Consider the following 18,570-nt stretch of genomic DNA (forward strand, 5'->3'; position numbering starts at 1 on the left):
CCAATGTGAATCACATTGGCATATGCCTATCTTCAAAGGGAACAATCCTACCTGTCATGTGTCTGGAAGGAAGGAACAATCCTACCTGTCATGTGTTTGGTGATGAGCATTAATGACTGCCCCACATACCTAGCACTTAGTGACAAGAAAAAAGAACCTGAGAATCCTAACTGTTTTGAGATTATGTTTCTGACACAGTGGATTTATAATAAAAAAGCAAGGTTTTTTTTGTTTCTTTGTTTTGTTTTGTTTTTTGAGACAGAGTTTTGTTCTTGTTGCCCAGGCTGGAGTGCAGTGGTGCTATCTCGTCTCACTGCAGCCTCCACCTCCCAGGTTCAAGCAATTCTCCTGCCTCAGCCTCCTGAGTAGCTGGGATCACAGGCATGAGCCACCATGCCCAGCTAATTTTGTATTTTTAGTAGAGGCAGGTTTTCTCCATGTTGGCCAGGCTGGTCTTGAACTCCCCACCTCAGGTGATCTGCCTGCCTTGGCCTCCCAAAGTGCTGGGATTACAGGTGTGAGCCACCACGCCCTAAATAAGCAAGTTCTAATAATATTAATTGTATTTTTTAAAAATTTGAGTTCCCCAACTGGAATGTGTACATGCTACACATAAATTATTTCATCAAATAATTACAAAAGCACTTTGAGATGAACATTTTGATTCTCCAGACAACAAAACTGAGCTATGAGAAATTAAATAACTTGCACGAGGACTCAAATAAATGGTACAGCTAAGATTTGGACCCCAGTCTACCTGACTCCCTTCTAACTTGAAAACACATATTCTCATTTGTTTATTCATTCAACATTTCTTTATTGAGAATCAACTATGTGTTCAACACTGTTAGGAAGTTGCCAATAGTGCAGTAAGCAAGAGAGACAAGGTTTCTCCTGCATGCAGGTTAAATTTTAAGGGAAAGAGTAGGAAATCTGGAATAAAAACCAAGTAGACAAATACATAAAGAAGAGAGTTTCAGATATCAGTAAGTTCTATAATGAAAATAACATGGGGTTATATATTCGAGTGGTTATTTTGAGGAGGTAATATTTGCCCTCAGACCTGCATGTTAAGGAGCTGACCATGTGAATGCTTGAGGGAAATGTCATTTGGACAAAAGGAAGAGTTAGTTCCAAGGCCCCAAGTTTGGGACAAGCTTGGTGCACGTAACAAACAAATGGATCTCTCATGTAGTTGCAAATGTTGGCTGAGGCTGTAGTCACATGAAAGCTTCATTAGACTGAATGTCCAAGGTGGTTCAGGCATATGGTTGGCAAGTGATGGTAGCTGTTATCTAGGAGCTTAACTGAAGCTCCATCTGAACACCTTCCCCTACGTGTAGCCTCTCCGGGTGGCATGGACTTCTCATAGCAGGATGGCTTGGTTCCAAGGGGAGATGTCCAAGACTAAACATCCCAGGAGGCGAAAAGCAAAAACTAGCTTGAAACTGGCACAGAATCTCTCCTACAGTATTCTAGTGGTCAAAGCAATCACAAGACCTGCTCAGATTCAAAGGAGTTATACTGGGTAGAAAATGGCCTCTAAAATTTATATCTGCCCAGAATGTTAGGATATGGCTTTATTTTATAGGTTCTTTGCAGGTATAATTAAGATGAGATCATACTGGATTAGAGTGGGGCCTAAATCCAATGACTGGTATTCTTATAAGAGGAGATATTCAGACACAGAGAGATGCAGGGAAGAAAGCCATGTGATGATGGAGGCAGAGACGAGTGATGCAACTTTAAGTCGAGGAACACCAAGGGTTGCCAGCAACCACCACAGCTGGAGAGAGGCATGGAACAGATCCCCCCTTAGATCCCCCAAAAGGAACCAACTCTGCTGACACCTTGATTTTGAACTTCTGACCTCCAGAACTGTGAGAGCACAAATTTCCACTGTTTTGAGCCTCCCAGTTTGCATGACAGCCCTAGGAAACGAATACATGAGTGGAGAAACACCCCAGCTGAGTGTGCTAAGGTTGCATTACAGAAGAATAAAACAATGATGAGAGATAGTGGTGCCATCTTTGGAAAAGACAATCTGCTACAACTGTTTATATCCAAAAGCAATAATAGACTCAGTAGTTGTCAGCTTGGTTTCATTTTTCTTTGGAAATTCATATGTTCTGTTTCTGTTCATGACTGTGTGTATGTATGTGTTCCTTGTGATAAGTCTCCCAAAATCTTCTTTGGGAAGTGCTGGAACATGAGCAAACCAACATTTTCCCCTGGGTTAGTATTACAGCTTATACCTCAACCTGCAAGTTTCATGATTTTTTCCGCCAGACTGAATTTCAAACACTTTCTCAGCAGGATGTAAACATTGAACTCAAGCTTTGACAATTTCTGAGCTCCTGCTGTGGCTGAGATCAAGGAATCATAATTAATCATGAAGGTGTTGGTGGATGCTGCTGCTCCTCTCCATGCTCCTTCCCACAAAGCATTAGGGCCAGTCTAGCCCAAACCTACCAGGAGAACACAGGAATTGAGTAGATGTGGCAGCTACCTCAGGGTCTGAAAAGTTGGAGTCTGTCCCAATCATGGGAAAGAGAGACTTAAGTAAGCGTCCTGGGCCTTCTGAACATGCCTGTATAGGTTAGGAGATTTAAGTTATGAAGCCTAAAGACCATTGAATCGCTGGCATCTCATTGTCAAGTAAGACAGTGGATGTGGACAAGCTTTGAAATGTAACAAATATAAGAGAGTAGAGATCATCAGCGTGGTTAGAATTGGACCATAATGGTGTTTTAGTCCAACTCTTACCAAATCCTTCCACTATATCCCTCTGGAGATTATGCAGCTTGGTCTGAATTTCTTCACTGACAGGGAGATCACTGCCATATGAACATATTAAGGATCCAGCCATCAATGGTGAGGAAACTTGCTATCCGTCCAGACAATTTATTAGCAAAATATCACGACTTTGCCGTGCATAAGTGTAAGAATTAAACATGCATGGTATATTTAAACCATGATAAGTTTAAACCTGCATGGTAAGAAACACAAGTTGAGAAAGGAAATGTAAAATTAGTTCAAGATAACTGAACTCTGTGGTTTCCTGGTTCTGTCCTCTTAACCTAAAACCAAAACCAAAAAGACATGCAAATCCTGCTAAAGTTGACTTTACTAGGAAAAAAAAGAATATTTAAGGAAATGAATGTTTATGAGCTCATGTAACAAGAAGAATTACTCCCCCTGAAAAAAAAACCCTGCAACTAATACATTAAATCTAAAAGAACTGTAAGTATATTTAAAATGAACAAAGTAATAAGAAATAGAAATACTGTAACTGGCAAAAGGGTCTGGCTGCTCACCACTTGTGGAAAAAAGTCAAAAATAATAACGAGTTGTGATAAAAGGGAGTGAGATTTCATTATCCATGCTAGCAGGGGAAGAGCAGAAAGCAATTCCACTCTTCAGGCAGGTGTGGGTTCCATCCTTGAAGTAGACTTTTGTTGGAAAGAGATATCCAGAGGTGCCTGGCCCCATCAAGATCCGACTCCTGAAGCTTCTAAGGAAATATATGACCAGATGAGATAGCATGGTCCATGCTTAACAAGCACTTAGGTAAATAAATGTGCATAAGGCACAGGAGTATAGTATGGTAAAGGAAAGGGAGTGGAGGCTCACATCACATTCAGAGGTTGTATTTTAAGATGAAAGGTAACATATATGTAGTTTGTCTCAAAGTTATATCTTGAGACCAGGATGGGGACGAGGAAAGGGGACAGAAGAAAAAGGTTTCAAATGCAGTTTGAGGCTGAGCTGCTAAGCTGCTGGTTACAATAATAATAAATTGGAAACAACAACCAAAAAAGCTGTTTAGAGTTTTTAAAGGAGCACAAATATAACTTCAATTAATTAAAAACTCAGCAGTTAGGTTAAAATCAAATTAGATGCAGCTAGAAAGAGAATGAGTAAACCAGGAAAATTATCCAGAATGCAACAAAAAGAGATAAAGAGAAAATATAAAATAGAAGTTAGAGACATAGAGGATAAAATAGAGTGTCTGGAATATATCTTGAACCTGTAAGTGGCTAGCCAGAGAACCTCAAAAACTGACATAATTGCAAAGAAAAAGTAATATATCTATAATCATAGGGTGTGATTTGACAATATCTGTCCTAGGAACTGATATATTTAGTATACCAAATATTAGTGGGAATTAGAACATTTAAACAATCTCATGAGCAAACGAGCTAATGGACAAAATAGAGAAATTTACCACCAAAGAAAATGCATTTGCTTTCTGGCTTATGTGAAATTATTGAAAAAATTGACCACAGAATAGCCCATAAGTAAAATCTCAGCAAGTACCAAAGAATAAATATTTTACAGTGCCATAAAATTAGAAATCAATAACAAGAATATAAAGCCACACTCACTTGGTAACTGAAAATACACATCTTTATCATTCATAGTTTGAAGGAAAAATTACAATGGAATTAGCAAACATTTAGCATCATATAACAATGAAACCAGTACATACAGAACCCTTTGTGACATTACTGAAGTAGTGGTTCCTGGAAAATGTATAGCCTTAAACTTATATATTGAGAAATAAGGAACACTGAAAATAATTTAGGAAGTGGTTACATTTAAGAAGATCAAAGAGAAATAACAGATTAAATCCAAAAGGAATAGAATGGAAGCAATAATAAAAGTAAGAGTCAAAATGAATAAAATAGAAAAAAAAATAAGATGAAATCAAAGTTATCTTCGAAAAACAAATAAATTAAAACTTTGGCAAGATTAATCGCAAAAAGGAGAGAGAAGGCAAAAATTAACCTTATTAGGAATGTAAAAAAAAAAAACAAAAAAACTTCAACAGACCTGCATATTTTATAAAGCATAATAGAATACTATGCTAAACATTATTGTTTCTCTGTTCATGCTGGAATTTAAGGGGATGGGTACATACCTAGTGAAATTGCTGCATCAAAGGGTATATACACAGTCTACTTAAATACATATTGCCAACTTCTTTCCAAAGTAATTAGTGTAATTTACAGTCCTACCAGGAAGATAGTGCCCACTTACACACAGGCTGGCCAGCATTTAGTATCAACAGATTTTTGTTGTTGTTGTTTGAAACCAAACGGGTGTGAAATGGTATATCACAATGGTTTTAATTGCACTTTCCTGGTTATTAAGCTGACAATACTTCCATATGTTTCCTCTGTGAATTATCTTTTCACATCTTTTGTACGCCTTACTATTTCTTTTTTTCTTTTCTTTTTTTTTTTTTTGAGACAGAGTCTCACTCTGTCACCCAGGCTGGAGTGCAGTGGCGCAATCTTGGCTCACTGCAACCTCCACCTCCCAGGTTCAAGTGATTCTCCTGCCTCAGCCTCCCGAGTAGCTGGGACTACAGGTGCATGACACCACACCTGGCTAGTTTTTGTATTTTTAGTAGAGACAGGGTTTCACTATGTTGGCCAGGTTGGTCTCGAACTCCTGACCTTGTGATCCGCCCACCTCGGCTCCCAAAGTGCTGGGATTACAGACGTGAGCCACTGCGCCTGGCCTGCACCCCTTACTATTATATGCTTTGCGTTTTCTTTTAGATTTGAAGAACCTCATTATAAACTCTAGCACTAATCTTATGTCAGTTAAATGCATAGCAAATATCTCCTGACGTGGGAGAATATATATTTGCAAGTCTTCTTGTGAACATATGTTTTCAGTTCTAGGGAGCCAGATGCCTACGAGTGAAAAGCCTAGTCATCGTGGAGAAGTGCATTCAACTTTGTAAGAAACTGCCAAACCTTTATTCATAATGGTTGTATAAATTTTACATTACCACCAATAATGTATGAGAGTTCCAGTTGCTTCACATCCTCACCAGCATTTTGTTTTGCCTGTCTTTTTTCCTTTGGTTATTCCGGTGGGCATAAGATATAACAGTATCCCTTGTGGTTTAATTTAAATTCCACTGAAAATGAATAACATTTGCATATTTCTAATTAATAAGCCTTTTTAAGTGACTTTTCAAGTCTTCGCTCATTTTTATTAGATATTTGCCTTCTTATTATTGATTTGAAAGAATTATATTTATATGCTTATATTCTGGTTATAAGCCCTTTGTCATTATTTTCCAAAAACAATATTTGGTTGTTTCTGTACCACTTTCCTTGCTCCTTTGAATTGACTTGGTGCCTTGGCCAAAAATCAATTGACCACATACATGTGGGTGCATCTCCAGACTACCACATTCCGTTTATCTATTTGTCTCTCCTTGTGTCAATAACACTCTGTCTTGATAATGGTAAGTTTTGAGATCAGGTTGTGTAAGTCCTCCTAATTTTTCCTGGGTTTTCAATATTGCTTTGCTTTTTAAAAATTTTGTATTTTCATTTACATTTTAAAATAAACTTGTTAGTGGGATTTTCATTGGCATTGCACTGAACTCGTGGATCAATTTGGGGAGATTGGACATTCTTATATATGGATCCCGTGGCCATCAACTTTAAGAACTCTTTCTCATCCATTACTAACTCAATCTAGGTTCAGATGCTACTCGTTTTCTGCTCAGTCTGTGTCTGAGCCCCTTATGCTCTTCATTTTGTCATCCAATTAACCTCAGCTTTGCATCAATACTATTTCTTGCTTTGGTGCCTATTACCTCTCCTCTAATCACCAATCCACAACTTACCTCCAAATTCAGGGCTTGTCTCATTCTTCCCAGGGGAGTGCTGCTCAGTCTATCTACTTAGTATTATAATTTCTCTGGCTTGGTATCAAGGCACTCCCATTTCCAGCTTCCATGAGATGTCCCAGAGGGCATGCTGCCGGGTGTAGCTGCATGGTCAAGCTTCTTCATATCTCTTGCCTCATCACTTAAACTCACTATTTTGTACTCCTGCTTCAGCTATAGGGAGCTACTGTTAGTTTCTTGAAGACATATGCTCTCTCTCTCTCACATCTGGACCTGAGCACATCCTGTTACTGCTACTTGAAACAATGTGATCCCCAGGCACACACCATTAGCTTAGAAGCCTCCCTTGATTCTTCAAGGCTGGTTGAGTCCTTTCTCTGTGCTCTCATGACAACAGTTCGCAATTCCTCGTTGCAGCAACTAGCTCATCATGCTCTTTGGAGGCAGAGACTGAGTCTTTCTCACTATTGAATTTCCAGCATTCATCACAGAGCGTGGCATATATAAAGCCCTCCATCATATGTATTAAGTGAATGGATAAATGAAAAAAATGTTATATATATGTACATATATACATATATATGTGTATATATGTATATATATGTGTGTGTGTATATGTGTGTATATGTATATATATTACAATGAAATACTATTCAGCCTTAAAAAGGCAGAGAATCCTGTCATTTAACACAATATGGATAAACCTAGAGGACTCTAAAGGCAAATACCACATGTTCTCACTCACAAAATCTAAACAAGTTGAACTCCTACAAGCAGAGAGTAGGATGATGGTTACCAAGGGCTGGGGGACGGGAGAGGATGGGGAAAGCAGAGCTGTCCATCAAAGGGTAGAAAGTTTCATTTAGACAAGAGGAATCAGCTTTAGTGATCTATTTCACAGAATGGTGACTATAATAAATAATAATGCATTACATAATTCAAAATTGCTAAAAGTAGATCTTAAATGTTTTCACCATAGAAAAATAAGTATGTGAGGTAGTGAATATGTTAACTAGCCTGATTTAATCATTTCACGTTGTAAACATATATCAAAACATCACATTGTGCCCCATAAATATATTTAAAATATTTTTTCAATTTAAAATAAAATTTTAAAGATAAAGAATGAATAGTAAGTAGACTGTCAGTATGTTCATAGAATACTCTTAGCAGGTGGGAACCCTGAATCACTAATGACCTCAGGGCAGTTATGTACCTCTGGTGGAGAGAGGTGATTCATTCTGCTCCCAGAACTTGTTAAAAATATCCCTTAACCACGGCTGGGCGCGGTGGCTCACGCCTGTAATCCCAGCACTTTGGGAGGCTGAGGTGGGCGGGTCACGAGGTCAGGAGATCGAGACCATCCTGGCTAACACGGTGAAACCCCATCTCTACTAAAAATACAAAAAATTAGCCGGGCGAGGTGGCGGGCACCTGTAGTCCCAGCTACTCAAAAGGCTGAGGCAGGAGAATGGCGTGAACCCCGGGGGGCGGAGCCCGCAGTGAGCCGAGATCGCGCCACTGCACTCCAACCTGGGCGACAGCGAGACTCCGTCTCAAAAAAAAAAAAAAAAAAAAAAAAAAAAAAAAAAAAATCCCTTAACCAAATTCAATTTATATGCACCTATCAATCTTCTAGTCTTAATGCACTTCCCCAAGTAGATTTCTTAAACTGGAACAGAAATGTGTTGGCTGAGTGATACATTCTCAGTCTATTGCTAGATAGACTGAGAATTGCACAGTGTTAGGTGAGTATGTTGGCTCTGTACTTTTTAAAGCTATTTTATACAATTTTGATTCATATGGACACAATCTCAGCACTCCTGCTGGGAACTAACAGAACTAAGCTTTTCTTTCCTTTTTTTTCATATATATGTTATCCAAGGAGGACAATTTTTATTTATGTTTTTCTCACAGGGTCTTGAGGGTGCTCAATTAACATATTTGAGTTGAGCAGTTGGTGAAAGTGAGAACTAAACTCTAGGGACATCTATGAGTTTGCTAGGGCTGCTGTAACAAAGTACCACAACTGGTGGCATATCAACAGAAAAGTATTGTCTCATAGTTCTGGAGCTTAGAAGTCTGAGATGTCACATAGGTTTGGTTCCATTTGAAGACTGTGAAGAACAGCCTGTCCCATGTTTCTACACCAGCTTCTGGTGGTTTGCTGGCAATCTTTGACATTTTTGCCTAGTACAAGCATCACCTCCATCTCTGCCTTCCTCTCCACATGGCATTTTCCTTGTGTGTGTCTCTATTTGTCTGAATTTCCCCTTTCTATAAGGACATCAGTCACATTGGATTGAGTGCTCACCTTTCTCCAGGATGACCGCATCTAAACTCATCTAATTCCATCTACAGTGACTCCATTTACAAATAGTCACATTCTGAGGTAGCAAGGGTTAGGACTTCAGCATATGAATTTGCATGGGGGGCAGTAGAGCTAATTCAACCCATAACAAGACAGAATTAACAATAACCATTGAAAACTTTAAATAAAGCTTTATATCAAAACATACTTTTAAGTAAAACTTTATTTAGATATAATTTATATATATTTAAGTGTACAGTTTGATGCGTTTTGACACATGTACACATCTATTTAACTTCTACCACTATCAAGATATAAAACATTTTTTATCACCCCAGAAAGTTCCTTTGCTTCTCTTTTTAATCAATATTCCCCAACCCAATCACCATTCTGACAACCACTTATTTGACTTCTGTCACCAATGATTAGTTTTGTCTATTCTAGAACATCAAATATTCCTTGGAATTATATACTTTGTAGTCTTTAATGTCAGGCATTTTTTCTGTAAACGTAATGCCTGTGAGATTCATCCATTTTATGTGTATCAGTAATTTTTTCCTTTTATTGCTGAGTAGTATTTCACTTCATGAATATACCAACATTTCTCTATCTGTTCATTTGTTGTTGGACAGTTGGGTTGTTTCCAGTTTCAGGCTTTCCTGAATAGGCCTTCTATGAGCATTCATGTGCTAATATTTTTTTGTGGGCATATGTTCTTATTTCTTTTGGATAAATATTTAGACATGAAAGTGTTGGGTCATGCATAAAGAGTTTTCAGGTCACCTTTTTTTATTCTGAAAGTAGTAAAATCAGCCAAGCACTTCATTGGCGTTAGGGACTTACCCATGGAGCCCATTCTCAATAAAAGTCCTGAAACCCACTCCAGGCAAAAGTGTAGGTATCATCATTCCAATAGTAAATAATGTGGTCATTTCACTTTGTGTGGTGGTTTATAGTTTTTTGTTTTGTTTTATATGTTCTGTTTTTTTCTGTTTTGTTTTGAGACGGAGTCTCGCTCTGTCGCCCAGGCTGGAGTGCAGTGGCGCGATCTCGGCTCACTGTAAGCTCCGCCTCCTGGGTTCATGCCATTCTCCTGCCTCAGCCTCCCAAGTAGCTGGGACTACAGGCACCCGCCACCAAGCCCAGATAATTTTTTTTTTTTTTTTTGTATTTTTAGTAGAGATGGGGCTTCACCGTGTTAACCAGGATGGTCTCGATCTCCTGACCTCGTGATCCGCCCACTCCGGCCTCCCAAAGTGCTGGGATTACAGGCATGAGCCACCGCACCCGGCCTATAGCTTTTAAAGTCTTTTCATATTCACTGTCTAGTTCAATTATTGTCACAAATTCTAAAAAGCTAAGCAAAGATGACCATCCCCATTGTGCAGATGAGGAAACTGAGACTCAAAAAGGCTAAGCAACTTTTTAGAAGAGAGCTGAAACGTGAATCCAAGCCTCTGACTTTTTATGCTCCCTGAACTCCATTCTTTAGCCCCATTTTATCCAAAATTCAGCTTGTTTGGATCAAAGTGGAAGGGAGTCCCTGGAAGAAGCACTTTGCAGGACAACCGAAGCCCCTTTGAACATGAGCACCAGATATGCTTTTAGGGTCTTCAAAGAAAAGATATACATTAGTCTCTGTAGGCAGTTAGAAATCAACTATGCCATCTGTCATCATCTTGACCTGCCACAGCTAAGGATCTTCAACTGATGGCGTAAATCACCGTGTCTAAAATCTGATCCATTCATGAAATAATTACAAGAAAGGATGTTGAAGTGGCGGAGCTCTTAGTGATCACCAGGATGCTTCTAATCATGGAGTGTATGTAAGGAGGGGGAGGGGAAGTGGATAACAACTCCAACAACTGGAACAGTGGCAAAAACAACAGCCCCTGCCCTCAAAATGCCCCACCAAGTCTTCGTACAAGGGGACTTTAAAAAGTTTGTGGAAAAATAAAATTAAAAGATAAAAATAAAAAATATAAATTTTATTTCTCAACATAAGCTCCATCAAGTTCAAGACACTTGTGTAAGCAATGATACCAGCCATTTAGTCCATCCCTGGAGAACTGAGGGTCCTGGGAATTTAACTTGTCAATGCCATCTTTTCTCATTATTAACTAAACTGAATGCCCTTTAAAGATTTTTTAAGATTAGGAAACAAAAAGAAGTCAGAAGGAGCCAAATCAGGACAGCAAGGTGGTTGTCTAATGATTTCTCATTGAAACCCTTGCAAAATTGCCCTTGTTTAATGAGAGGAATGGGCAAGAGCACTGTTGTGTTGGAGAATGACTCTCTTGTGGAGCTTTCCTGGGTGTTTTTCTGCTAGAGTTTTGGCTTTTTCAAAACACTCCCATAATAAGCAGATATGATCACACTGTCGTCCTCCAAAATTCAACAAGCAAAGTGCCTTGAGCATCCCAAAAAACTGTTGCCAAGATATTTGCTCTTGAATGATCTGCTTTTGCTTTGACTGGACCATTTCTACCTCTTGGTAGCCATTAGTTTGATTGTGCTTTGTCTTCAGGATTGTACTGGTGAAGCCATGTTTCATCTCCTTACAGTTTAAAAAAATGCCTCAGGATCTTGATGCTATTTAAAACGTCTTTTGAAAGCTCTGCTCTTGGCCGGGCATGGTGGCCCATGCCTGTAATCCCAGCATTTTGGGAGGCTGAGGTGCACAGATCACCTGAGGTCTGGAGTTCGAGACCAGTCTGGCCAACGTGGCAAAACCCTGTCTTCATCAAAAATACAAAAATTAGCCAGGCGTGGTGGTGCATGCCTGTAGTCCCAGCTATTTGGGAGGCTGAGGCAGGAGAATCACTTGAACCTGGGAGGCGGAGGTTGCAGTGAGCTGAGATTGCGCCACTGCACTCCAGCCTGGGCAACAGAACGAGACTCCATCTCAAAAACAAAAACAAACAAACAAACAGAATTCATCCAAGAAAATGAAAAGTGTCAATAAAAAGATAATAGGAAATATCTGAAAATGTATTTTATTAAACTTGCAATTCATGGCTTCTGCTGCTCAGGGAACTGTCAATCTTGAAACCTTGTAAATACTGCTGTAGCCATAGAAATGCAACATTTTAAAATAAAATAGCAACCTCTTTGGAAATCCAGTAAAGTTCTTTCCTCAAGTCCTTCCACCAAATAATGCTTTTTAGGGTGATATGAGAATTTTATGTTCAAGTGTAGAAGAGTCCAACACTGCAGAGACATCATTCAAAACATGTAGAAATCACACTATTGCTGAAAACCCCACCATACTAGTCAAAGCTTTTATGGAAATTTTGCCAAATTCCTTAATCAAGTAACACTTTGGGATATTATGTACTGTCAGTGATTTTATAAAGTAAAGTGGCCAGGCGCGGTGGCTCACCCCTTTAATCCTAGCACTTTGGGAGGCTGAGCGGGATGGATCACCTGAGGCCAGGAGTTTGAGACCAGTCTGGCCAACGTGGCAAAACCCTGTCTCCACCAAAAATACAAAAATTAGCCAGGCGTGGTGGTGCGCACCTGTAATCCCAGCTTCTCAGGAGATTGGGGCCAGAGAATAGATTGAACCCAAGAGGTGGAGGTTGCAGTGAGCTCAGATCGCACCACTGCACTCCAGCTTGGGTGCCAGAGTGAGACTCCATCTAAAACATAATAAATAACAACTTTTAAAAACTAAAGAGAAATTATTAAGCATGAATTTCCAGCATGTATTTTGCTTTACATTTGGATTAAACCACTGATAGGCAGAGTATGAATCAATTCCTCAAATACATGTAATGTATATATGATATAGAGTGTGGTCAACAACTTTTTATCACCGAAAGCCTGTGGCACAAGAAAAGCGTTTTAAAAAATTAAAGTGATTTTGTGAGCCATGAGAAGAACAGCACAAAATGTGCTGGGATCTATGCCAACAGTACACATAAATTTTTTCTAGCATTTTATTCACAGAGAATAATCAGTAGCCAACAATATGTCTCACAATCTTGATCTAAGGTTGAAAGACACTGTGAAAATTTTTACTATGAGAGAACTGCAGCCAGTATGTGTGTGTGTGTGTGTGTGTGTGTGTGTGTGTGTTGTATCTTTTCAGTGTGGTATGTTAAGAAAATGTCAGTGAATATAAAACTCTACTTTTAAAATAGTTGCACAGAGTGATTCATTAAAAAAAAACAAAACCAAAATGTTCTTTTTTAAAAAAAGTTAGCCATAAAAAGGAAATATTTCTTTGTGATTTAATTACTTCAATTACTTAGAATGGATTGATATGTTTCAAAATTGTAGTCAGTATCTAGAATAAACTGAATCTATCATTTCAGAGCTAAAGGAGCATAATTTATAATATTCAGGACACAATATTAGAATATCTTAAGAAGACCAAGCCGTGAAGAAATTTGTCAATCATTACAGCTGATAATTTTCTTCCTTTGTCAGTGAAAGAAACTAATGATATATTATTGATGATGTTTGAAAAATCACATACAAATGCTGCCACAGATCACATAAAAATATTTTCCAGAGACACATTCAACCAAAGAATTGATTGATATTCATCTTTCAAGTTGAAAGATTAGCTGAAAGCTAAAACATTGCATGTGCTGTGTTTATGTCTAATGAAATATGGACAATAATCTTCAGTGATAAATCTATTCTTTCTGCGTCAATGTTTCATTTGAATATCAATAATTATCTAAATGTTCTTATAAGTATGAATGGGAATCTTCCAATATTGATGGGATAAAGAACAAGGCAGTGTACTGATTGTGGAGCCCGGACATATATCTCAAGCTATTCATTATCAAGCTAGACATAGATAACCTGACTGGTGCCTTGCCTGAAACAGATGCCCGTGAGCTGGTCTGGAAATGCTGAGGAACTGAGAAACACTATTCTAGAAATCCTGACTAGGTTTCTCTTTCTTCTGAAAGCCTCCAACCCTGGACCAGGGAATTTACCCTGAATCACAGATAAATTTGACTCTTGACAAATTTAACAATAGTACTCACTCTTGCCATTTCCTTTTGCCAAGATTGGAACCTCATAACTGAGGTTTGACTCATGACTCAATCTGATTTCTTCTTTTTTAAAGTCTTTATTTTTTAAGAGCAGTTTTAGGTTCACAGCAAAATTCAGAGAGAAAGATACAGAGAGTTTCCATACGCCACCTTCCCCAACACTTGTAGACATTTTTTTAATTTTTTTGAGATGGAGTCTTGCTCTGTCACCCAGGCTGAAGTGCAGTGGTGTGTTCTCGGCTCACTGCAACCTCTGCCTCCCAGGTTCAAGCAATTTTCCTGCCTCAGCCTCCTGAGTAGCTAGGACCACAGGTGCGTGCCACCACACCTAGCTAATTTTTTTGTGTGTTTTTAGTAGAGAGGGGGTTTCACCATCTTGGCCAGGCTGGTCTTGAACTCCTGACTTCCTGACCATGATCCACCCACCTCAGCCTCCCAAAGTGCTGGGATTATAGGCGTGAGCCAACACGTGAGCCACGTGTAGACTTTCTATCAGCACAGCCCACCACAGTGGTCCATTGGTTACAATTGATGAACCAATATTAACGTGTCATAATCACCCAAAGTGCATAGTTTAGAGTTTACTCTTGGTGTGGTCCATTCTGTGGGTCTGGAAAAAATGTATAATGACATGTATCCACCATTATAGTACCATACAGAATATTTCCACTGCTCTAAAATTTCTCTGTGTGGTCAACTCCCAACGCTCCCTCCCCAACCCCTGATCTTTTTACTATCTCCACAGTTTTGCCTTTTCCAGAATGCCATATAGTTGGAATCATACAGTGCACAGGCTTTTCAGACTGGCATCTTTTACTTAGTAAAATGTGCATTTAAGGTTCCTCCGTGCCTTTTCATGGCTTAATAGCTCATTTCTTTTCAGAGCTGAATAATATCCCATTGTCAGGATGTACCACAGTTTATGTATCCATTTACCTACTGAAGGATATCTTGGTTGCTTCCAAGTTTTGGCAATTTTGAATAAAACTGTTATAAACATCCACATGTAGGTTTTCGTGTGGACATAAGTTTTCAACTCCCTTGGGTAAATACCAAGGAGTGTAATTGCTGGATCACATGATAAGAGTGTGTTTAGTTTTATAAGAGGCTGTCAAACTGTCAAATCAAAGTAGCTGTACAGTTTTGCATTCCAACAGCAATAAATGAGAGTTCCTATTGCACCTCATCCTTGCCAATGTTCCAGATTTTGGCCATTCTAATAGCTGTGTAGTGGCATATCATTGTTGTTTTAATTTGCATTTCTCTGATGACATATGATGTAGAGCAACTTTTTATATGTTTATTTACCATCTGCATATCTTTGGTGAGATGTCTGTTAAAGTCTTTGGCACATTTACTAAGCTGGTTGCTTTTTTTCTTATTGCTGAGTGTTAAGTGTTCTTTTTATACTTTGGTTAGCTGTTCCTTATCAGATGTGTCTTTTGCAAATGTATTCTTCCAGTCTGTGGCTTGTCTTCTCATTCTCTTGATATTGTCTTTCACAGAGCAGAAGTTTTCTATTTTAATGAAGTCTAGCCTATTAGTTATTTCTTCCACAGATCGTGCCTTTGTTGTCGTATCTAAAAGTCATTACTATACCCAAGATCATCTAGGTTTTCTCCTATGTTATCTTCTGGGAGTTCCATAGTTCTGGGTTTTACATTTAGGTCTATGATCCACTTTGAGTTAATTTTTGTGAAGGGTATAAGTCTATCTCTAGATGTATTTTTTGCATGTGGATGTCCAGTTGTTTCAGTAACATTTATTGAAAAGACTATTTTTGCTCTGTTGTATTGTACTTGCTCCTTAGTCAAAGATCAGCTGACTATATTTATGTGGGTTTATTTCTGGGCTTTCTATTCTGTTCCATTGATACAGTCGTTCTTTCACCAATTCCACAGTGTCTTGATTACTATCACTTTATACTAAGTCCTTCAAGTCAGAGAGTGTCAGTCTTCCAACTTCATTTTTCTCTTTCAATATCGTGTTGGCTATTCTGAGTCTTTTGCTCCACATATAAACTTTAGAATCAGTTTGCCAATATTCACGTAATAAACTTGCTGGGATTTGAATTTGAACTGCATTGAATCTACAGATAAAGTTAGGAAGGTCTGATATCTTGGTAACATTGTCTTCCTATTCATGTACATATCTCTCCATTTATTTAGTTCTTTGATGTCATTCATCATTATAGTTTCCCTTATATAGACCTTATGCACATTTTGTTAGATTTTTACCTAAGTATTTCATTTTAAAGGTGTTAATGTGAATAGTCTTGTGTTTTTAATTTAAAATCCCACTTGTTCATTGCTGATATGTAAGAAAGCAATTGATGTTTATACATTAACCTGGCATCCTGCAACCTTGCTCTAATTGCTTATTAGTTCCATGCGTTTTTTGTCAGTTCTTTTGGATTTTCTGCACAGACAATCATGTCATCTGTGAACAAAAACAATTTTATTTCTTCTTTCTCAATATGTGTACTCTTCTTTCCTTTTCTTGTCTTATTACATTCATTAGTAATGCCAGTATGATGCTGAAAAGTAGTACGGGAGATATCCTTCCTGATTTTAGTAAAAGAGCTCTAAATTTCTCACCACTACGTGTGATATTAGCTGTAGGTTTTTTGTATTCTTTATCAAGTTGAGGAAATTCATCTCTATTCATACTTTACTGAGACTTTTAATCATGATTGACTTTTGGATTCTGTCAAATGCCTGTTATTCATCTACTTATATGATCATGTAATTTTTCTTCCCTGGCTTACTGATGTAATGGATTACATTAATTGATTTCAAATGTTGAATCAGCCTTGCACAGCTGGGATAAATCTTACTTGATGGTGTACAATTCTTTGTATGCACTGGTGAATTTGATTTGCCAATATTTTGTTCAGGATTTTTGCATTTATGTTCATGGGAGATATTGGTCTGTAGTTTTCTTTTCTTGTAATGGCTTTTTCTGGTTTTGGTATTAGGGTCATGCTTGCCTCATAGAATGATGTAGAAAGTATTCCCTCTGTTTCTATCCTCTGAAAGAGATTATAGGGAATTGGTACAATTTCTTCCTCAAATGTTTGGTAGTCAATCTTATCTCTTACTGTGCTCAATACCCGGGCCCTTGACACCCTACACTACTGGCCTTATTTGATATCCTAGAGCCAAATGCTTCCAACTTTGGCAGTAAGATAGACTACTCTGTTCTTTTGGATGTGGAACACCCACGTGTCCATTCTGGAGCTCATTGTTAAGAAAGACGTGCCTCTTCTTTACTCCTGATGGCTCTTTCTCTGTGGAGGGAGCTCAACTAGTGAAACACACCTGTACTTAACTATTTTTGTTTATCTGATTTGTGATTTTTGGAGAAGAAATTGGGTATGCATCAGCCGGTGACTTTCTGCTCTGTTTTTTTTCTTGGGATCATGCCAAACAAGAAACAGGGTCTGTTGTCACATGGGCAATCTGGACATGATTCAACACTCCTGTGACATGGAGGATATATATGCTTAATTCTAGTACTAAAGATTCTCCTGGCCTGAAGATGTGTTAAACTTATCAATAGCAACTCTTGGTAATAAAGGTGGCATTTTGGTTTTCCCTTTGCTTGTTATTTTTATATCTCTCACACTTTGGTAAATTAAGTTGGAAAAAGAGGTGCTATTATTTAGCTTCTTTCAAACCCCATTGCAAACCTCTATTGCCAGATCAGTTTCTGCCACAGCTGTCCAACTTTGGTGATGGAAATTTGCACAGTCTTTCAGCTCAGTCTTTCTCACTGTTTGGGGAACAATATGCCTGGCTCATAAAGAAGTGCAAACTATGGTAAGACTGACAATTAGACAATAACCTCTGTCTATGGTGATCTACCCAGTTGAGTGAACATTTAATAACTACCAGCCAGTCCATATATCTCCATCTGGTCCATAAGCTATTAGAGTCCATCTCACAGAGCTTGCTGAAGTCTAAATGCATCCCAGTGTTCTACTTAGCTGGCAAAAGCAACAGAAAAGAAAGTGACACTAAGTTTGTCCTGACCTTTCATTAGTAAAGGCTACTAAATAGATGGCAAAGCTAATCTTAGAAATTTTTTATTACCTGTATATCTGGGATATACTGCAGACTCAACAAATGTTTCATGAATGAGTTAATTAATCAAATAAACCTTTGATAACTCCTAATAATTATTTTTAAGTTATAAATATTTATAAGCCATCTTTTTAATGATAATTCCTTCATTCCCCCCCCCCCCATTTTAAACTCATTAATATATATGTAGAATCCCTCCTTTTTCCCTTGTTGGTAAAACAAATCAATATTTACCTTACTCTAGCCTTCCAGCCTAACTCTCCTTCTCCATCATTTCTTAATGAGTAGTAATGTTGACTTCATCAACATGCATGCATTTCATTAATACATTCTGTGCCCTGAGATGTAATTATTCTGGTCCCGGGAATTTGAATTCATTTAAAGCATGTTAAACATTCTCTTATTATTATCTTCTATCTTTAGGGAAGTGTCCTCTTCAAGATAGCTTTTCTACCATTTATAGTTAGGAATTGTTCTTTTTGGCAGTAAAGCAAAGTA

The 18,570-nt window shown here is 38.2% G+C and overlaps 1 protein-coding gene across 3 annotated transcripts in view; it reads right to left on the reverse strand.

The window, feature by feature from the left end:
• The window catches only part of LARGE1 (LARGE xylosyl- and glucuronyltransferase 1), an 851,853-nt gene that overhangs the window by 168,527 nt on the left and 664,756 nt on the right, over positions 1-18,570 (reverse strand). The window lies entirely within an intron of this gene.

This window comes from Pan troglodytes, chromosome 23, assembly GCF_028858775.2.
Source record: "Pan troglodytes isolate AG18354 chromosome 23, NHGRI_mPanTro3-v2.0_pri, whole genome shotgun sequence".
Classification (NCBI taxonomy): Eukaryota; Metazoa; Chordata; class Mammalia; order Primates; family Hominidae; genus Pan; species Pan troglodytes.